Raw genomic sequence first — 23,539 nt, forward strand, 5'->3', positions numbered from 1 at the left:
TCTGAGAGGGATAGAGGCTTTTAGGGTGACCTCTAATCGCCCTTGCAGGTGTTCCCATGTTACAAACCATATTTGAACCCTGTCAAATCTGGTGCGGCAATCCTGGAAGATGGGTATTAAGTGTCTTATTATGTGTCCAGAAAGTGTCCTGGACCTTGGCGGTGGCTGGGTAGTGGAGGTAGTGCAGGTAGAGGAGGTCTGCTCGTGAGGTATTTACCTGTTACCAGTAGGGTGGGTATTCTATGCATAATCCCTGGGGCACTGGAGGTTGGTGGAAGCAGACTGGGCAAGGTAGGTTTGGGCTCCTGATTTTAATCCCTTGGCCATCTGAGGTGGGTGAGAGCAGGTAGAGGATCTCTGTTCCTGGTTCCCTTGAGCCTGGAGTCTAAACTCTCAGAGTTCTGCTTACCTGGTTCTGTGGGGCTTCACTCATGCATGAGTCTCGGCCTGAGTTTTTTCTACTCAGATCTCTTCGATAGTCAGGTCCACCTGCCCACATACCAAATTCCACAGGATGGATGTGATGTTCTCAACATTCTCCCTTCCAAAATACAACACACCTTTTATTTGGTAAAGAAGTGAACAGCACCAGGCCCAGACAAGGTCAGACCTGAACACCTGAAGAATCTGCCATTGGTATTCATCAATACACTCGTTCAGCTCTTCACATGCTACCTGTTTGAATGCAAGCTTCCGTCCCAGTGGAAAACCAGCAAGACTGTACTACTGTACAAGAAGGGAGACATACACAACTTTGGCAACTATCGCTCAATCTGCCTATTGTCTATCATCTACAAGCTGTTCACTCGAGTCATCCTGAATAGGATTGGCAGAACACTAGATGAAGGACAACCATGCAAGCAAGCCGGGTTCCACAAAGGATTCAGAACGCTCCAACATATCCACATGATAACCAAGCCCACTGAGCTTTCTCGGAAGTTCAACATGCCACTCTGTCTAAAATTCATTGATTTAAAGAAGGCCTTTGATTCTGATGAGATAGAAGCAGTCATTGAAGCCCTAGACAAAACAGGGCATTCAAACTCAATACATCAGGATCCCCCGTGAGCTGTATTATAGATTCACTACGAGGATCTCACCATTCTACAAAGAAATGATCATCCATGTCAAGAGAGGGGTTCGGCAGGGTAATACCATTTCACCGAAACTCTTCCGTACCACCCTCGAGAACATCATGCAAAGACTGGAATGAGAAGGAATAGGAATGAAGATAGATGGTCAGCAACTACACTACCATCGCTTTGCTGATGACATCATTCTAATAACACCAAACATTAGCCAAGCAGCACAAATGCTGGCTAACTTCAACTGTGAGTGTGGAAAGTTCAGACTCCAGCTAAATCTCACAAAGACAATGTTATATGAAACGGCCTCGTTCCTGACCTTCCATTCGCCCTCAATGGAATGAACATCTCCGAATGCAAGAGTTATGTGTACCTAGGTCAAGAAGTCAACATCATGAATGACCTGGCACCTGAGTTGCACAGGAGGAAGAATGTGGCTTGGAACACCTTCATGGGCGTCGAAGAAATAGCTAAGTGAATGAAGAACCTCTGGCTCCAGGCACATCTCTTTGATTCCACTGTTCTTCCTGCATTAACATATGCCTCAGAGACCTGGGCCCTATGAAAAAAGGATGAGAAAGCTATTTGGGTCCCCCAAAGAGGAATCAAAAGAGCTATGCTTGCAGTATCACGCTTCACTCAAATGAAAGAAAGAATCCAGAGTTCTGATCTCCATGAGGATCAAGAATCAGGGATGCTGCTTGATCTGCGCAGGACGGGAACTGAGGCACATCTTGCGGAAACAAAGCTGAACAGCTCCGGGTATTCTCTCCTCATTCAAACAGGTACCGCCCAGCACCCAGGGCCAGGGTCTCTCTCTGGGCATGCACAGCTAGCTTGATCCCCTAGAACAGCCGGTTTTCCCTCTTGATCTGCGCAGGATGGGAACTGAGGCACATCTTGTGGAAACAAAGCTGAAGGGCTCCGGGCATTCTCTCCTCATTCAAACAGGTACCGCCCGGCACCCAGTGCCAGGGACCCTTTCCGGAGCCGCTGCTGCATTAGCAGGTGTGAATTATTCTCCCACTACATATTCCATAGGAACCATAAGTTACCCTCTTAGATGGAACCTTCTCTAGGTTAGCTCAACCACTAGAAACACATCAGCCTATAACTTGTTAGCCTCTCTCAATTCATTCTGCATATCAAGCAGAATAGTAACAGTGAACGTGAAGGTCTAAACCACACTGGTCACAACGGTAACGCAACGCAAAAGCCCATCAAACTTTCTTATTGAAGAGGCTAGTCCAAAAGACACCAACAGTACTGTAGTGTTAGACAACCTCTCTGACAAGGAATACAGAAGGGAGCTACTTAGGATGCTTAGGGAACGAAAAGAAACAATGGAAAGCAATGCCAATAAAAGACAAGAGGATTTGAAGGCAGAAATGAGGAAAATGCAAATGGAAATGTCAGACCTAAAAAACCTGGGGGGCGAATTGAAAAACTCAGTGGAAGGCCTCAGCAGCAGAGTAACAGCTGCTGAGAACAGAATCAGTGAGCTCTAAGATGAAGTTCAAAGATTATCCAGAAAAGAGCAAAAGATGGAAAAGAGACTCATAATTCGGGAACAGGTGGCAAGAGAAGATCGTGATGAAACCAAGAGGGTGACATAAGAATTACTGGAGTCCCAGAGGGACAGGAAGAAAACCCGGATAAGAAGAAACTGTCAAAGACATCATTGCTACAACATTTCCAGAGCTGAAGAAAACTTGTGACCACATTCAGGAAGCCGGAAGGGTATCATCTAGAAGAAATCCGAATAAAAATGACCCAAGACACATCCTGATCAAAATGACCAAAACCTTAGATAGAGACAAAATTCTGAAAGCAGCAAGATCAAAGAAAGAAATTTTCTACAAAGGAGCATCCTTAAAATTCACAGCTGATTTGTCTGATGAAACCCTCATGGCCCGAAAACAGTGGTGGGATATAGTGAAAAAAACTCAATGAAATAAATGCATCTCCAAAAAGACTTTTCCCAGCAAGACTCTGATTCATGACAGAAGGAACAACACACAGTTTCACAGACAAACAACAGCTCAGGAACTTCATAGACTCAAAACCATGGTTACGAGAACAACTAAATGGGCTACTTTAAGACAAGACTGGCCCCTCAAATACAACAAATTTCAAGAGAAAAATGGGACAAAACTGCATAAAAATAATCTCTCTCAATTTCAATGGGCTAAACGCACGAATTAAAAGACACAGAGTGGCAGGATGGATTAGAAAATTGAACCCAACATTCTGCTGCCTGCAAGAAACACGTCTCAATAGTCAAAGTAAACACAGGCTCAGAGTCAAAGGCTAAAAAAAAATCTCACAGAAAAACAGCTCCCATAAAAAAGCTGGAGTAGCCATCCTAATATCAGACCACATCGATTTCAGAGTGAAGAAGGTCACAAGAGACAGTGAAGGTCATTTCTTATTGATCAAAGGATCTGTACTACAGGAAGAACTTACAATACTAAATGTATATGCACTTAATGAGGGACCAGCAAAGTACTTAAAACAACTACTCATAGATTTGGAGAAAGAGATCAATAGCAACACAATACTAGTGGGAGACTTCAACACCGCTTTATCACCTCTTCATACTTCATCTGAGGGAAACAATGGAAGAAAGGGACTTAGTAGATATATACAGGACACTTCATCCTCAAAAAGCTGAATACACATTCTTCTCAAGCGTACATGGAACATTCTCCAAGATAGACCACATGCTGAGCCAGAAAACATACCTCCATAAAATTAAGAAGATAGAGATTGTATCAACAATCTTCTCAGATCATAATACGCTGAAATTAGAAGTAAATCACACAGAAAAACAGAAAACTGAATCAAACACCTGGAAATTAAACAGTTTGCTATTGAACAACGGGTGGCTTAGGAAGGAAATCAAAGAGGAAATCAAAAGATTCCTAGAAATGAATGAAAATGAGAACACGAGTTACCAAAACTTATGGGACACAGCAAAAGCTGTGTTAAGAGGAAAGTTTATAGCTCTACAAGCATTCCTCAGGAAGGAAGAGCGAGCACACATTAATAACCTACCCTTAAGAGCTTGGAGAAGGACCAACAAAAGGAGCACAACCCGAACAGGAGGAAGGAAATAATAAAACGCAGAGCAGAGATTAACGAGATGGAAACCCAACAAACAACCAAAAGATCAATGAAACCAAGAGCTGTTTCTTCAGGAAAATTAACAAGATCAATAAGCCTTTAGCAAAACTAACAAAGAAAGGGAGAGAGAAAACTCTAATAAACTGAATCAGAAATGAAAAGGAGGTCATTACAACAGAAACTACAGAAATTCAAAGGATTCTCAGGGAGTACTTTGAGAAGCTTTATGCCACGGAACATGAAAACCTCGAGGAAATGGATAAATCCCTAGACTCCTACAGACCCTCAAGGCTGAACCAAGAAGACCTGGAATACCTGAACAGACCTATCAACATCAAGGAAATTGAAATGGTAATAAAAAGTCTCCCCAAGCACAAAAGTCCTGACCCGGACGGATTCACTAGTTAATTCTTCCAAATCCTTAAAGAAGACTTACTCCCAATCCTCTTTAAGCTTTTTCATGAGATTGAAATATCAAAAACACTTCTGAACAGCTTCTACGAAGCAAATATTACCCTGATACCAAAAGCAGACAGAGATACCACAAAAAAGAGAATTACAGGCCGATATCCCTGATGAACACAGATGCAAAGATCCTCAACAAACTACTAGCAAAAAGAATCAACTACTCATCAAAAAATCATACACCATGACCAAGTAGGATTCATCCCAGGGATGCAAGGATGGTTTAACGTTCAGAAATCAATCAACATAATCCATCATATCAACAAAAGCAAAGATAAAAATCATATGATCTTATCAATAGATGCAGAGAAAGATTTGCCAAGATCCAGCACCCTTTATGATGATAATTCTAGCAAAAATGGGTATAGAGGGGACTTTCCTTAACATAATTAAAGCCATCTACCACAAGCCTACAGCAAGCATCGTCCTCAATTGGGAAAATCTGAGATCCTTCTGTCTAAGGTCAGGGACGAGATAAGGATGCCCACTCTCTCCACTACTGTTCAATATAGTACTGGAAATACTTGCAATAGCGATTAGGCAAGAAAAAAATATTCAGGGCATTCAGGTAGGAATGGAAGAAATCAAGCTCTCACTATTTGCAGATGATATGATACTATTCTTAGAGAACCCTATAACCTCCATCAAGAAACCCCTAGAAACAATAGACTCGTATAGGAAAGTTGCAGGCTATAAAATCAATACAAAAAAGGCCATGGATTTCCTATAAGCAAACAGTGAGAGAGAAGAAAGCGACATGAAAGAAACAATCCCATTCACAATTGTGCCCCAGAAAATCAAGTATCTAGGAATCAGCTTAACTAAGAAAGTAAGGGAAGTGTACAAAGAAAACTGCAAAACGCTACTTCAGGAAATAAAAGAGGACATGAAAAAATGGAAAGATATCCCCTGCTCATGGGTCGGGAGAGTTAACATTGTCAAAATGGAAATATATCCCATTTTACAAATTCAATGCAATCCATATAAGAATACCCATGACATTCTTCAAAGAAATGGAGCAAACACTCCTGAAATTCATATGGAACAATAAGCCCTCACGAATAGCTAAAGCAATTCTTGGGAAAAAGAAAATGGGAGGAATCAACCTCCCTAGCTTCAAACTCTACTACAAAGCAGTAATAATTAAAACAGCATGGTGCTGTAACAAAGGCAGAGCTGCAGACCATTGGAACAGGGTTGAATACAATGACATCTCCCCTCAGTCATATGATCATATAATCTTTCATAAAGGTGCAAGAAATATGAAGTGGAGTAAGGAAAGCCTCTTTAACAAACTATGCTGCCAAAACCTGATGGCTACATGCAAAAATATAGGCTCAGAACTCTGCCTAACACCATGTACAAAAGTAAGATCAAAATGGATTAAAGACCTCAACATCAGACGGGAAACCATAAGTTACATTGAAAACAAAGTTGGTAAATCCTCCAGGACATTGAAGCTAATGGTATCTTCAAAGATGTCACACCACTGGCCGAGCAAGTGAAAACAGAGATAGATAAATGGGACTATCTTAAACTAAGAACTTTCTGCACCTCCAAAGAAATAGTGACCAAAATACAAAGACAGTCTACAGAATAGGAAAGGACATTCGCTGAATACACATTTGACAAGGGGTTGATATCAAGGATATATAAAATACTGGTTGAACTCCACTAGAAGAAAACATTCAACCCCATCAAAAATGGGGCAATGAAATGAACAGAAACTTTCTCAAAGAAGAAATCCGAATGGCAAAAAAGCACATGAGAAAATGCTCTACATCATTAATTATCAGGGAGATGCAGATCAAAACCACAATGAGATACCATCTCACACCTCAGAGACTGGCCCACATTCAGAAGAACAAAAGCAACCAGTGTTGGCGCAGATGTGGCGAGAAAAGGACCCTTCTCCACTGTTGGTGGGAATGCCGACTGGTTCAGCCCTTTTTGAAAACAGTATGAAAGATTCTCAAAAAATTAGAAATTGAGCTCCCATTTGACCCAGCAATACCACTCCTGGGAATATATCCCAGAGAGGCAAAAATGTATAGTCGAAGTGACATCTGCACTTGTTTGTTCATTGCAGCAATCTTTACAATAGCCAGAATTTTGAAAAAACCTGAGTGCCCCAAAGCAGATGACTTGTTAAAGAAACTTTGTTACATTTACACAATGGAGTACTATGTAGCTGTTAGAAAAGATGAAGTCATGAAATTTACATACAAGTGGTACTACATGAAAAGTATCATGCTAAGCGAAATGAGTCAGAAAGAGAGGGAAAGACATAGAAAGATTGCATTCATCTCAGGGACATAAAGAAACAAAATAGGAGATTAATACCCAAGAATAGCCGAGATCAGTATCAGGAGGATTACTCCATGGCTTAGAGACCAGCCGGGCATTCTAGGGGAAAGGGCAGCTCAGATAGAGAAAAGGTGTTTGGAGGATCCTCCTAGGATGGGAGATGCATGTTGAAAGTATACTATGGACCGAACATGATTGCCACTCAATGCCTCTTTTGCAGAGCACAACACACAAAAGGAGAGAGAGAATAAAAGGGAATGCCCTGCCACAGAGGCAAGGTGTGGTGGGAGGGACGAGTGTGGGAGGGATACTCGGATCCATGGTGGTAGAAAATGGGCACCTCTGGAGGGATGGTACTTGGTCATTGTATAATCAAAACACAAGCACAAAAATTTGTAAATCTACAACTGTACCTCATGGTGATTCACTAATAAAAATTAATTAAGAAAATGAATCTGGGATGCTGTCTCCTTTGCCAAGTTTTTGAAAATCAGATGCAGTGGACATGTAATGAGATTCGGAGATGACTGCTGGACTAAAGCCGTTACCAACTGGATTTCACGGGACATTAAAAGATCTTGTGCCTCCCCCCACCACATACTTCTTTTTCAAAACTCCGGACGATTGGTTTGAGGCTCTTCGTGTTCTTAGAATGAGCAGACACCATTGGGCTACACTAGCATGTGGCAGGAATGAATGGAGAAGTTACTGGCACCCGCTCGAGCAAATTGATGAGTAACGGGATGTCTAGTGATCAAGTGATCAATCAGAACTATTTGGTTCTCCTCAATAAAATATTAGAAAAAAGCAGTGTCATGATAAAGGCCTCCTGTGTTTGTTTTTCCTGTAAACAACTGATCAAAGCCTATATCTATGGTGGCAAAACAAAGATTCTGTTCCACAGCCTAGTATAAACTAAAAACTTTACTGCACAGTCTCAATGAAGAAATCAGACAACAAAAATTTAATTTTCATCATTCTGGAGGTTGGAATTCAATATTAGAATGATGGCATGCACAATGTTTGTTGAAAATCCAGTAACTAGTCATTTCTTTATTTTCTCATGGCAGGGAATATAGCCAGGAAGCTTGGTGTGCCATTCTCTTGTGAAAAAAACAAACAACCAAGCTCTCTGTGACCTCATCAATGTGGATTTACTTCCCAATGGGCTTATCTCTAAATGCCATTATATTAGAGATTAGAGTTTGAACCTAGGGATTTGTGCTTGTCTACTGTGTGTATGAAAGGTAGATGCAAATATTCCATAGTTCTTGATTTTTCAAATCATAGAGGATTATTGTGGTTTTATAAAAACTTCTCTACTAGCTTTCTGTAACACCGTATTGCTTTTACAGAGGGAAGGTTGTGAGTCAGTTTATAGTATATTCCTCCCTTCCCCCCTCCCATTTTGTTTTAGGGCAAAATCTTGTTTCAAATTTGCTTTAAATCTAATTTCTATTTATATTGTTTCCAAAATTTATTCCAGCAGTTTCTTTCCATATTTGTTGTTGTTGTTGTTTCTGTTGTTGATTAGTAGAGAAGTGGATCCACACTCAGCAATGCTCAGGGACTAACTCCTAGCTATGTGCTCATGTATAACTCCTGTCAATCTCCACAGAGTCATACCCTGTGACAGGAACAAAACCAGAATCAGTTTTATGCAAATTACGTGCCTTACCTACTGCACTGTCTCTTCAGCATGTTTGTTTATTTTTCTAAAGGTTGATGGAGAAGAATAGAGGTAGTCAGTATTATGAAATTCTTCTCATTTACATTTTTAGAATATTTTTTACTTGCTTTTATATAAAATTTTAATGAAATTCTGACTTCTTAATAAAAATGCACTTTCACCTAATTTTTGTAGACTTTTATCAGAGATGACACTGGCTTGGGCTGGAGCTATAGCACAGTGGGTAAGGTGTTTGCCTTGCAAGCGACCAATATGGCCGATCCGAGTTTCATTCCTCCGCCCCTCTCGGAGAGCCAGACAAGCTACCAAGAGTATCTCGCCTGCGTGGCAAAGGCTGGCAAGCTACCTGTAACATATTCAATATGCCAAACAAAGTAACAGTAAGTCTCACAATGGAGATGTTACTGGGCCTGCTCGAGCAAATCAATGAATAACGGGAGGACCATGATCGTGACACTGGCTTAAAAAGCTTGTATTAATTTGTTTCTAGATAGACATCCAGGATGTTTTAAAAATGATTAAATTTCTTATTTGTCAGTTAATGGTCAGATTTCAAGGCTTTCTACAAGACTCTAAGACTAACTGATACCACAAGAAAAACAGTAGAATTGAAATATATTAAGATTTGATGACCTATTTGGGAAAAATGTATGTTAATTTTTTTTACATTATTTAAAACTTTCTGACAATACATAATTGTTTTGCCAGACTAGTGAAACACAGGGATCAGAGCAATAATAGAGGGTAGGACATTTGCTTTGCTTTTAGCTGACCCAGCTTCTATCCCCAGAACTCTATATGTACCCCAAGCTTCTCAGGAGTCATCACTGAACAAAGAGCCAGGGGTAAACACAGAGCTCTACTGAGTGTGAGCCCAAAACTAAACACAACACTGAAAAACATAATTTTAGGTCAGAAAGATAATCAGAAACACAAGTATTAAAACAAAATGGAATTTTCCCTTTAGATGGCTAATTTCTAGTCACTCATACGTGTCAAAGGAGCTTATATAAAAGTAAAAGTAAGGAGCTTATATATCTTTGGTAAATTTTAAGCAATTAGTAAAACCAAGGGTATAAGAAAAAAGGGAGTATGTAATCATTGATATATAACAGTATGTAGAAACCATGCATGAAAAAATAAAGATTCCTCCTGATCTTCTCACAAAGAAGCAATTCTGTTTAAGCAGCTATGTAAGATCCATTTATAAAATCATAAAATTTGGATGGTTCACTTTAAGTTAGAAATTCTGAAAAATGCTCGCAATCTTATAAGTGTAACTATTTAAGTTGCTGTACTGCTATTTCCCTCTAAATAGTAAATGTACACACATATTCCTTACTACATGATAAATGAAATAAAAATCACCCTATTATATCCACCAAGGTAAACAGATAGGTTAAACGATTTATTTTCATATGGATTATCCATATTCTTTTTCTTGATTAGAACAGTTTAGAAGATAGAACCTCTCCTCCACCCCCTTTTTCCCCCTTCGATGCCATCTGGGTAGGCAAACCCAATTAGCACATGCTGAAAGCTAGCAACACCTTTTCCAACATTTCAAAGTTTTGGCAAGCTTTAAAAGTTACTATGTCACATAAAAGCTCATTTGGCACATTATAAGGGCTTGCAGCATGAATTTATCATATGGAATGATCATTTTCCAAGTGCATTGAGAACATACAGCACAATTGAATTTGGAAAGATCAGTTGAAATAAACTTCATCATTGTGGCTCTAAGATCAATCTATTCAATCTACATAATGGAGTTCTTCACCTTATTTATACAATTAAAAAATGTGGTCCAGAGAAAGTGCTTCCCAGGGTCTGAGATGGTCTTATTTATGCCAACTATTAAGCATCAACATTAAAGGAATCTTGAAAAGGATTGAAATGAAAACTCCAAATTTACACTACAAGTTTTATTAAATCCTAATTGCCATGTAGATCTCTTTATGTGAATTGGTTCCAAGGTTGTTTTTCTCAATGACTATATATCTGGATTTGGATGTCAGTATCATGCAGTTTCTCCTTCTATTTCAGTAACACGCCTTAGAGAGACATTCCTTGGCCAACTAAGACTTGTCTCTCTAGATTTTCTTGTTCATCATACAATCCAAACTTCTTGAGGGTGTCTTTTTTTTACTGAAGATGGTGAACAACATTCCCCTGACTTCCATGTACCTAGAACTCTAAATGTAATTTAGGACCTTTGGTTTAGATACACTTGTTTGTGTGTTGATTCTGTAATTAGGTTAAGTAGGGAGGCATTCGATGACACTCAGTATATCCATTTCACCATTGTATATCAAGTAGCCCTCATAGCAGGGCCCTGGAGCCAACGGTTCTGATGCCGCTTCCCTCTCTCCAGATGAGGATTCAAGTAGCTGAATAAAAAATGATCTCATTTTTCACCCATTATTGATTGTGCTAGAATTGGGTCTTTTCTATGGAATCTCTGCATGGACTGCTTTAAGAATTCGTTCAGAATCTGCCAGTACTATGTGAGATTTGTGTGAGTGCATAAGTGCCAGCACTAAATGCCTTCACATTCCTTCATATTTAAAAGAAATGCCTTTCACAATACATGAGTTATGACTCATGCAGTCATACTGGGATACACCATGTTTTCTATGTCCTTGCTATTAAACTACATTTTTTTTTTGCTTTTTTGGTCACACCCAGTGATTCTCAGGGGTTACTTCTGGCTTTGCACTTAGGAATTACTCTAGGCGGTTCTCTGGGGACCATATGGGATGCTGGAATCAAACCTGGGTCTGCTGTGTGCATGGCAAACACCCGACCCACTGTACTATCAATCCAGCCCCCAAACTACATTTTTAGTTATGAAATTGTTTCTATAACATCACATGTTCTCTTTTATCCCTTTGGTGTCCACATAGAGATGAAACATAAAGAAATATTTTGGAATTAAATTATCACAGAAATTCAAAAGAGAACTTGCTTTGAAACTTTTGGCATCATAAATTAATTTTAAAGTATTTCAAAATTTAAAAAAATATTGCATAATAGACTGTATTAAGAGTAGGCAACCCATACTCCCCAGTACACACAGACCCATATTTTCACTGCTCAAAGCACTTCTGGCTGGTTGATTCACTTCATTCAATGTAATCCCCAAACTTGCAAAATTAAGTAAATAAACAAAACTAACAATAAAGCTAATATTACCTTCACCTATTTGTAGCAGAGTAACTTTTACATTTTAATCACTGTATCACTGTCATCCTGTTGTTCATTGATTTTTCTCAAGCAGGCACCGGTAATGTCTCCATTGGTCCTAGACCTGTTATTTCCTTCAGGGTCAGGGGAATGAGATTCATCATTGTCACTGGGTTTTGGCATATGGAATATGCCACGGGGAGCTTGCCACACTCTGCCATGTGGCAGGATACACTCAGTAGCTTGCCGGGTTCTCAAAGAGAGAGAACTAGACAATAATTTGCGGCTGCGTGCTTCAGGGAGCTGGGTTTTATAGTCCCTGGGTCTTGGTTGTTGATGGGATAACACGGTGCCGGGGGCAATTGGTGGGTGTAACGCCTACGGAAGATGGGGGATCTGGGTGAAGAAGGCCCAGTCCCAATTTGAGCAGGCTTAGAGATCTCAGTCCGGGGTCTCACACACCTGGGTTCCTCTACCGGTACCTTCATGGTGAGGCTCCTCCGAATGTGTGGAGAGTGGTCTTAAGCATGGCTGTGGCTGGTTTAAGAGGTCTTCAGCTGCCGGGGCTATGCTCAGGGCAGGGAGGGAAACTCAACCCGGCCCCCTCCAAGGGACCCTGGTGAGGACAGCCAGGCACGGGGGGCAGGAGACTCTTAATAGTTGTAAAATAGTTTTTACAACTATGCTGGAGCGATAGCACAGCGGGTAGGGCGTTCGCCTTACAAGCAGCCAACATGGCCGACCCGAGTTCGATTCCTCCGCCCCTCTCGGAGAGCACAGCAAACTACCAAGAGTATTCGATATGCCAGACACAGTAACAACAAAGTCTCCAATGGAGACGTTACTGGGCCCACTCGAGCAAATCGACGATCAACGGGAGGGCCTTTACCTTTACCTTTGCCTTGTAAGAACTAAACAGATTCTATTATTTATTCTTCTGTAGCAACCATACTGTAAGAGAAGCATGCAGTGAATGCAAACAGCTCCCTCTTCTGCCACATGCCACTTTTCTTTGAGTGAAATTCTTTCATTGCCCTTGGTGTCCTCATCTGACTAATGGACACAGTGATGTCTACTCTTTCATATTGAAAAGTGTAAAAATCAATATATCAGGTTTGACTGGCATAATAAACTACTCAATAACTTGCTTCCTGTCTGCAATCTTATTCTCCTGGCAGCTGTGCTTACATACCCATGTATTACTGGGATAGAGGAATCCTTCCAAGTAAGGCATAAAATACTGAATACATAGATAAACATGTAAGAAGACTTTAAATGGGAAGACCAAGGTACTTTAATTTTTAATTTTTGTTTGAGGGCCATACCTGCAGTGCTCAGGGCTTACTATTGGCTTCGTATTAAGGGTTTTCTTCTGGTGAGAGACAGGGGACCATACGGGATTCTGGGAATCAAACCCTCAGTATAGGCAAGGACCCCATCTGCTGTAGTATTACTCCAGCCCCAAGTCTAAAGTACTTTAATGGAATTTGATTAATATTAAGGGTTTTTTAAAAATATATTTGATGATGGGAGTAAAGTGTTTATAAGGTTTTGCTCAAAAGACAAGGCATTGACGTTCTTTGCTACTTTTACTTATTATCTTAGAATTTTTTTACTTACTATTGGTTTAAAAATTGTGACATTCCAGCAGATTAGATTTATATCTATACTTATGCATATTGATGTGACCTTTCTCATCACCAGAGTTTCAGTGACGTACCACCACAAAAGAGATCTGACTCCCATATCACTGTCACTGTCACTGTCCTCCCGTTGTTCATCGATTTGCTCGAGCAGGCCCAGTAACATCTCCATTGTGACACTTGTTGTTACTGTGCTTGGCATATGAAATACGTCATGGATAGCTTGCCAGGCTTTGCTGTGCAGGCAAGATACTCTCGGTTGCCAGGTTCTCCTAAGGGGCAGAGGAATCGAACTCGGGTTGGTGGTGTAGGCCATGTGCAAGGCAAATGCCCTATCCTCTGCACTACTGCTCCAGCCCTTGACTCCCATATAATTCCTAAATTTTTCCATGTATTTATCTTTCCTAAATTATATGATAATTTAGTCTAGGATTTATGCCAGGGCTCCAGGGCTTAATTATTTTCTATTCCTTACTGCATATCACAACCATAGGTACTTTTAAAAAGGTTTTGATTGATTTAACCTGGCATCTAAAGTTTTAGAAAAAGGCACATTCTTGAATCACTGTAATATTTTCAGTTCCAAAATAATTCTCCATGCCCATATGTTTGTCTCTCTTTTATTTATATAATTTTAACTCTTAAAATATGACATTTTTACACAAATAGATTACTTGTTACTCAGAACTTTTGCTAACAAAATTGAAATATTTCCAGCCTTACAAAAATAGCTTTTTCTGAAATTATGATCAGTCTCAAAATTTCTGATTACTGGTACTACAGTCTCTCTTAGAATTATCACCTTTCAGAGGTAAACAAAGGACACGCAAATAGAAGAAGCTTGGCACGCACAAGCTTCAGATTGTCCCAAATTGATATTTTAAGTGTCTGAAATATATCAACTTTTATTATTATTTATTTATTGGTTTGGGCAACACACCTGATGGTACTTAAGGTTTACACTCGGCTCTGTCCTCAAGGACCACTACTGCTGTGCCAGTGATGCTGGTAGACCCCACAGGTGGCTCATGTGAAGTGGGAAGGAGAAAGACAGAAAGACAGTCATTTTTTCCCGATCTGCCTCTGCCACCCGGGACCCAGGGTTACTGGGTTATTGTTTCACCTTGCAGAAAGAAATTTTAGGAGTAGACAGTTAGTGAAATGACACATTTTTTATTTGGAGGTTTTAAGGAGAGGAAAGAGAGAGAGAGAGAGAGGAGAGAGACAGAGTCAGAGAGAGACAGAGACAGAGAGAGACAGAGACAGAGAGAGACAGAGACAGAGAGAGACAGAGAGGGAGAGAGAGAACGAGGAGAGCGAGGAGAGAGAGAAAGAGCGAAAGGGAGAGAGAGGGAGGAGAAAAAGGATAGAGAGAGAGAGAGAGAGAGAGAGAGAGAGAGAGAGAGAGAATAACATGTTCAAGAGAGAACCCGGGCTTCTCCAAGGGCCAAGAGAGCCCCTATACACATCCCAGCATGAAACAGGAAAGTATGAAAGTGCACACCTTAAGAAGGGAGATGAGGGCAACACATGTGCTCAGGCACTACCCGTGCTCGGCCATGTGAGTGCAAGCAGCACATGTACATGTGCTTGGGCATAATATGAGCGCTCTTCCTTTGCTCAAGGTGGCTTTTATAGATTCTTCTCAGGTTGTCTTGATCTGGAACAGTATGAAGTCTTCTTGGACAGAATCACTAAAGTTAACCAGATTAAGGGAGAGGTCCAAGAGTTCAAGGAATTTCATGGGGAGAGATCCAATCTCCTCAGTGTCCACTGCTGAAGGTCTCGTCAGGTCTTTGTTTTATGTATCCACAGGGTGGATCAGCCTTAGAATTTTCTTCCCAGAAGTTTTTTTGACCTAAGTTTTGACCTAAGTTTCATTGACGAGGGCCTTTCCCTGTCTATCTGGGTAAGCCATGTTTGAGGCAAGGGCCCTACCTGCTGTACTATCTCTCTGACCCTCATAGTGAATAGGTCTAGGCACTGGAAAGATTGTATAGAAGTTAAAGAGCATACTACACAAATAGTTTTATCCATGTCAACATATGAACTCTCAAGATTACTTGGATGCCGCCCTGGGAGATCCTGAGAGCCACATGGCAGTCTGGGCAATGCCCAGCACGACAGAGCCAGAGCAGCACTGGCCTCCAGGTCCAGCATGCGGCCATCATCTCAGATGGCCAAGAATCCCCTGTGGTGGTTTCTGGGAGACTGAGCGTCACATGGGATGACTCCAATCAAGAGATATTGTTTTTAAATAAACACTGGGAAAATACTTAAAAGCACCATACTTTAAATAGAAACAAAAGAGAAAAGATGGTACTGGTATTTAAACATAGATTTGTTTGGGGATCTGAGAAGGAACTCAATGGACTTTGCTGATGATTTGCATTCAGGGACCTGAGTTCAGTCTGTGGTGCCACATAGTCCCTCAAGCATCAGAGGGACCCTGAGCACAGAGGCAGGAGGAGTCTCAGAGAACTGGTGGGTTTAGACCAAATAGACAAAAGCTAATAAATATCTTGGTCTTTTATCAATTATTCATAAAAGTTTATCTTTTTAATATTTTTAGCAAATATCCCATTTATTGCCTGCTCGATCAAATCAAAGATTAATGGGATGGCAAGTGATACAAGTGATCCCTTTTATAGTGTGATACCATGAAATGTTATGAATGCTATTATTTTCTATTAAATGTAATAAGTAAAGGCCCTCCCGTTGATCATCGATTTGCTCGACCCAGTAACATCTCCATTGGAGACTTTGTTGTTACTGTGTCTGGCATATCGAATACGTCACGGGGAGCTTGCTAGGCTCTGCCGTGCGGGCAAGATACTCTCAGTAGCGTGCTGGGCTCTCCGAGAGGGGCAGAGGAATCGAACTCGGGTCGGCCATGTTGGCTGCGTGCAAGGCAAACGCCCTACCGCTGTGCTAATATTGCAATCATATACTGTCTACAATGTTCTAAAATTACATAGATATAGGCAACCCTGCTGTGTAAAATTTCCCTAAATGTTTGACTGGAAATAGCCATTTTGGGGCTGAAGTAAGAACTTTCCAATTATTACTTGTTAGCTTAAGTAATTAAGCATTGTCAGCAGGGCTATCGTTTTTCAAGAGTTTCTTGTTTCCTTACACATTTTGCAAATACTTATGTAATGTGGACCCTGTTCAAAAGGATTATTCCCTCAGGGAAAAGAAGAAAGCCAAAAATGTAAGTTCCCAAACTGAATGAAAATGTGTTCATTCCTCCCACTTAGGGAGGTGTCACAAAAGACTGTCAGTTTCATAATTATGCCTCTTGAACAGATGGGCGGTAAGACATTCTGTGACATTTGAGAAGAAAATAATTTTAAAATCCTAAAAATAATAATAAAGGAACTTCTAAATAAAGTGCATGCTCCAACACACAAGTAAAATATATTAAAGTAGGAATGGGATTTTAAAAACGACTAGAGACCCATTTGTTAGCTAGACCTTTCTATGTTTACAGTACACACACCATCAGGTTTTACAGCAGGTCATAACAAAAGACAACCCTGCAGAATGTTCCAGAATAGCTACATAAGTTTGGAGACGATGAATTTATGTAGTATGAATCCACAGTTTGTTCCTGCTTTGAATCAACCACAGGAAATAGCAGAGGCAGAGAACAAGGTTAAAACTACAATATGAAGTGGGTAAAACTACAAGGCAAAGTAAAGCCTGGGTGGGTTGGTTAATTCCCAGTTTTGACTTTATTCATTCAAAAAAGAACATGTAAAAGCATAACTCAGTGCATCAACTCAGGGCTCAAGTTCCTATCACTACCTGAAGGTTACCTGACTCACAACTGCCAGTCTGTTGATGGAGGATAAAGGTTTTCATTCTCTAAATTATCACACCCTTTCAGAAATCTGTTTTCTTGTGTTTCACTGGGTCCTCCAGCTAGATAAAAACTGCAGCTTTAGGTGTGAACAGGCCCTCTGGAGAAACATAAAAGAGAATATTGACAAGTCATTTGTTCTTCTGCCTTTTGTGTCAGATTCAGAAAAACAGGAAAGTACAACAATGACAGCACAAAAAAGGTCAAGGTCCATATTCCATTTGGGTTGATTCAGTAACACAGAATGCTACACCTGCCATCCCTGTTCTAATAAATAGAAACCCTAAAATTCAAATATAGCACATTTTAGTTATTCAGGCAATACATGTTTATGGTAGAATGTTTGCAAAGCAAAGATAAGGGAGACTCAGTAAAATATAAAAGAATTACTCATTTAACTTCAATAGAGATCAAAACTATGCATTTGATACTAATCCTTCCTACATTTTCCTATGTGAAGCCTCAGAGGAAAAAGGATGATTATTGTACTTATATTTTGGTGGGTTTTTTTCAGTATAACTATATACTTCTATAATTTTAATGACTGCATGATTTATATGCATATAAATATACTAATACCATATGTGAACATATATATACTCACATACTAACAGTGACATATATGCATACAACATTTATTTTCATCATGTTCAAGATGCCATTTGGAATTACACTCGGGTTACTTCTAATCTTTTGGTATTGTTTCAATGTAAATATTGTGATAAATGTGTAGTATACAGAACTGTTAAATAAATTTTGTGAATAGTTAAGTGTTTTCTTAGAATTAGTATAAGTATAGCTGCTTGGTCAAATTAATAGACATAGCATTTAAGATTTTGATATTTATTAACAAATCATTTTTTATAAAAGTTGTAGCTATTTAGATTACCACTGAAAATAATTTAGAATTCTCATTTTTTTACACTTTGCCAAACTTTAACTTTATTTTCTATAACCTTTTCTAATAACATATAGAAAATGTCATTCTTATTTTGCAGAACAAAGGTAAGGAAGACTCAAAAAATTATAAAAAAATTGCTCATTTAACTTCAGTAGAGATCAAAATGATTTCACTATTTACTACATTTTTTAACCACTGAGGCTAAATAATGTCATAATTTGGTTAGCAATTTCTATTTTTCATTAATCCTTACTTATGATTTTTTTTAGTCAGGTTTTAGTTGGACATAACAGAAACCACTACAAATTTAACCAGCAGTAAGAACATAATATAGAACATCATTAAGTGCTTGTAAAATCACTGAAAGAAGCTTCAAACCCAGGCTCGAAGCCAAACATGTGCTCATAGTGGATGCAACTAGTCGATGAATCAGATCTAACCATTAAGGCAGCAGTTCCCAGGCATTAAAAGAATTGACTCAGAGTTGCCCACTTCTCCCCAGAATTTTCTTTGATTTAATGGGAAACATCTCAGCTGGGGATTAGAACAGCCATCTCCTCAGAAGACACCAATAATAACTTACTTATATAAGAAAATGAGGCTCATGTTCCTTGCTTTTAACCTGTACTTCAGATGATCCAGAGTTCCCTCCAGAGCTAATGTTCCTATTGGGTAAATGCTACAAGCTTGTCTAGCCCCTTCATATAAATACATACTATCTCTCTCTCTCTCTCTGTCTCTCTCTTTCTCACCTAAAACCTTCATAAATCGTATGAAAAAATTGTGTCTGCTTCATGATTCTTGTCTATACACAATGACCAGGAGGACAATACCATACCATTTGCCTACCATGGGGGTTAATGGACAAATTGAATGCTTGACAAATTGAATGCTTGGAAACTAAGCTATTCAAGGTCTACACAGAAAGATGACTGGTACCCATGTCTCATTCCCTATAATGCTTATTACCTACATCACATTGAGTAGTCACTGGATTCATCACTGGCGTTTTAGTCATAAAATTAATCATCTCAATGACCGAACTTCTCCTGCAAGAGGCAGTAGAATAGAAGAACCAGAGATATAGTAAGAGGGTTAAGACATTTGTCTTAAACCATTTGCCATGGTTGACCCTGGTTTGATACCTGGCACGACATTGTGCCCCATCACCACGAGGAATGGTCCAAGAATTTAAACTCAGTGCCAGGGGTAACTACCAAACATTCTAAGCACTCAACCTACAAAAAAAAAAAAAAGCAAAGCCCTAAAGCATGATGTACTACAATGTTCATTTGCATTTTTGTACTCTTTTATCTTCTTGACAGGAGGTTAAATACAAATAGTTAAGGGAGTGGGATGAAGGAAGTCTCTTTCCAATTCCTACCAAACTTTATTTAAGACTGTGGTTGGGAGGATTTAAGCAACTAGTGAGTCACATTTACCACAAGAAACTTCTCTCATTTTCTATGATAGATTGCTACCCCCTATTCCCCCTAATTCTCAGCTTGCCATTTGTGTCTTAAAATTGCTTATGATTGATTTTTGACATTCAGATTACTTTTTTTTCAAAATCTGACTTTTCCTTGTAGTTTCTCTTTGATATTAATCTTAGAATGACTCTCACTGTTAAGGTAATAAATAAAAATAGTTAATACAGTGTATTCTAGTTTTTTCAGACTTTTATTATATCCATTTAATTATTTGAAATTGCATTGGTATATTCAGTAAGGTAAAATAATTTCTTAGAGTTTTTTTTGTTAATGTAGAAATGAAGGAAGTCTCTTTCTTTCCAATTCCTATCAAACTTTAAGTAGGAAACTATATTAGCACGGATTAACTATATTTATCCTTTAACGTTTGACTTGAGCGTAATTATTTTGATATTTTAGGATTTGCATACAGCTTCATTGCTTACTCATCTCCCTGGTACCAGAGCACCTAGGTTTAAATTGCTTCTGAAGTAGGTTGTATTGAAATATCTGGCAATATAGAGAAAACTCAGGCTCTTGTTTTAAAAGTTTACTTCATTATTATCCTAGACTAACTCAAGAACCACTTTTATGAAGTCTTACAACAGAAATGTATATATTTTAAGGTAAATTGCATTAAATTTGACAGATACTACACACTTGTGATGGTAAATTTTTCTACTGAAGATGATTGGATGTTTCTGTAGTGTAGTTATTATCATTATTATTATTTTTACAATAATGTTTACATTTCTGAGAATTTTTAAATGTGCTAACTCTTTTTATCATTATTATTTAATGAGATTGCATTTTGTGATTTGTTAGGATGGAACATTTATTTATTTTAGTAAATGCACATGCATATCTGGAAATAAGGGAGTGCATTATTTTTCTACATCCTATCACATTTTTGTGTCAAGAATATTGAGAGCTATACTTAAATCTTCCAATCTATTTATTTCATATGTTCTTGAAAATTTTGCACTTATGCTTAAGGTATCCTCAATAATAAATTTGAAAATAATTTCTAATTCAGATTTAGATGATAAATCTCATAACTTTTGTTTCAAATACTTATTTCAAGGTTATCTTTCATTTATTTTATGGGTCATGCCCTTCAGTTCTTTGGGGATGCTCCTGTCTATGTGCTAAGGGTTGCTCCTAGTGGTACTTAGGGTCCACACAAACCCAAGGATCCAACCTAGGGCTTCAAGGAAATACTCAACCCATTCATTTATGTCTTTGACCCTTATTTTAATCATTAACTCTACTTTATATTTTAATACTGTACCTATATTTTTTGTCCATTTGGGGGGGGGTAGGTGGAGACAAATGGACACATCTGGACATTCTCAGTGCTCAGGAATTAGTCCCAACCATGTGCTCAGGGATCACTCTTGAGTCAAGGAATCATATGGGGTGCCTAGGTCAGTTAGCCATATTCAAGGCAAGCACCAACTTGCTATACTATCTCTCAGACCCCTATTTGTCTATAACTTATTTATTTATTTATTTATTTTGAATACCCATTCCTCCACCAGTGACCATTTCCCACCCACCACTACGGATCCCAGTATCCCTCCCATCCCCCATTCTTCCCATCCCACCCTGCCTCTGTGGCAGGGCATTTCCTTTTGTTCTCTCTCTCTCTTCTATTGGGTGTTGTGGTTTGTAAAAGAGTTAAGCCTGATTTTCAGGGAGAAACGTTGGATGATTTACTTTCCATTGATCACTTTGTATATAAGGAGATGTGCGGCCACGCGATTTGGAATAAAAGTCCTGGTTCCGGCATGCCCTAGCTATGCTTGTAGAGGCTCATGCTCACCGGGGTTCCATCTGGAGAAGGCACCTACCCCATCTGGGACTTCCCGGTGATCTCGGCTCTGTTTGGGACCTAGAGAATTCTCTCGGAGCTGTGGAGCCTCCCAGCGACCTTTCTTCCTTGCTACTGTGTGCTGTAAAGATGGCACTGCGGGGCGGGTTTTGGGCGTTACTTCTGGAATCAGAGATTACCTGGGAGCAGGGGCAGTCCTGGTTGTTTGGAGTAAAAGTCCTGGTTCCCGCATGCCCGAGCTTGTAGAGGCTCCTAGTCACCAGGGTTCCATCTGGAGAAGGCAGGATGTGGCACCTACCCATCTGGGACTTCCCGGTGATCTTGGCTCTGTTTGGGACCTGGAGCATTCTCCAGGGGCTGTGGAAGCGGCCTTTCTTCTCTGCTGCTGTGTGCTGTAAAGATGGCTGTCTATAACTTTTTAAAATATATTTTAAAGCATCTTATCAGATAAAAATTGGGGCATTTAATGCTTGAAACTTAATGCATTTGTAAAGTATACATAATTAAATGGCTGCCACAATCTTTCCATAAACATGTGTCTCCTCCAAATAGATTGTATGCTTGGTGTACAACCTTTCATTCTTTGATTTTTTACTATTTTAGAGTTATTTGATATAAAATGAAGGCATATAGCATTGATATTTAGAAAACAACCCAAGGATGCAAGCACACTTACACAACATAAACAAACCAGAGAATAGTGAGAGAATAGGAGACAATGTTTTGAGAGCTGTTGAGGAAAGAAATCTCATTTTGCACAGAAAAGTCTGCAGAGGACTGTGAGTAAAATTAGAATGTAAAAAATTATAAAATAAATACATTAGCTATAGTTCAGAAATAGCTAGAACAAATGGAGAAAACTGCTTAAAAGTGTTTAAAATGAATAGTTTGGAGGATAGCAAGGATGACATGCTACTGTGTCATTAATTTAGTAAAGTATTTATTTACTGTATGAAAGTGTATAAATCTAGAAGACTACTTTCACTGTTACTGCATCACTGTCATCCCGTTGATATTCGAATTACTCAAGCGGGTGCCAGTAACATCTCTATTCCTCCCAGCCCTGAGATTTTAGCAGCCTCTCTTACTCGTCTTTTCCCAATGATTGGAGGCTTTTTCAGCGTCAGGGGAATGAGACCTGTCGTGGTTGCTATATTTGGCATATCGAATAAGCCATGGGGAGCTTGTCAGGCTCTGCCCATGCAGGCGGGATACTCTAGGTAGTTTGCCAGGCGCTCCGAGAGGCATATATTTATATATTTTTTCCTATGATTTGTTGCCTACTCTCTGAACCCCATCAGATATGGTGTAGTAATTGCGAAAAATGGGTAGGAAGTGTCTTATAATGTGTTGAGGCTGCGCAGTCCAGAAAGCATCCTGGAGTGTGTTGGTGGTTGGGTAGTGGAGGTTTGCAGATGGGGATTTTTTTAAACTTCCATTTGGGAGGAGTATACTGAGTTCTGGAGGGTGGCCAATGAGATTACCTGGTGCCGACAGGGTGTGGCTTGTGGGTGTGATCCCTGAGTCACCAGAGCCTGGGAGAAGCAGGCAGAGGATCTCTGTTCTGGGTCCCTTGAGTCCAGAGTCCAAGGTCACGAAGTTCTGCATTATCTGGGTTCCACGAGACTTTATTCATGAGTGAGGCTCAACCTGAGCATCTAGAAAGCATCCTGGAGCATGGCAGTGGTTGGGTAGTGGAGGTCGGCTGCCAGGGCATGGTCCCTTGGGGTGGGGAGATCTCTCACCCACCCCACAACCTGGCACAGAAGACTACTTCAAGCTAATAAAACTAATAGATTGGTACATTAAGTATGAAAGTATAACATTGCTTAAGATCATAATGGCAACTCCCTTAAACATGGAGAGACACAGACGATGGACAATGGTTAATGTTTTTCTCTGAGAAAATGCCTTGAGTGGAGGGAAGATATTTGTAATTCAGAACTTATTCTACCATGTGAAATTTTT

This window comes from Sorex fumeus, unplaced genomic scaffold (assembly GCF_029834395.1).
Source record: "Sorex fumeus unplaced genomic scaffold, SorFum_2.1 ptg000003l, whole genome shotgun sequence".
In the NCBI taxonomy this organism is placed as follows: Eukaryota; Metazoa; Chordata; class Mammalia; order Eulipotyphla; family Soricidae; genus Sorex; species Sorex fumeus.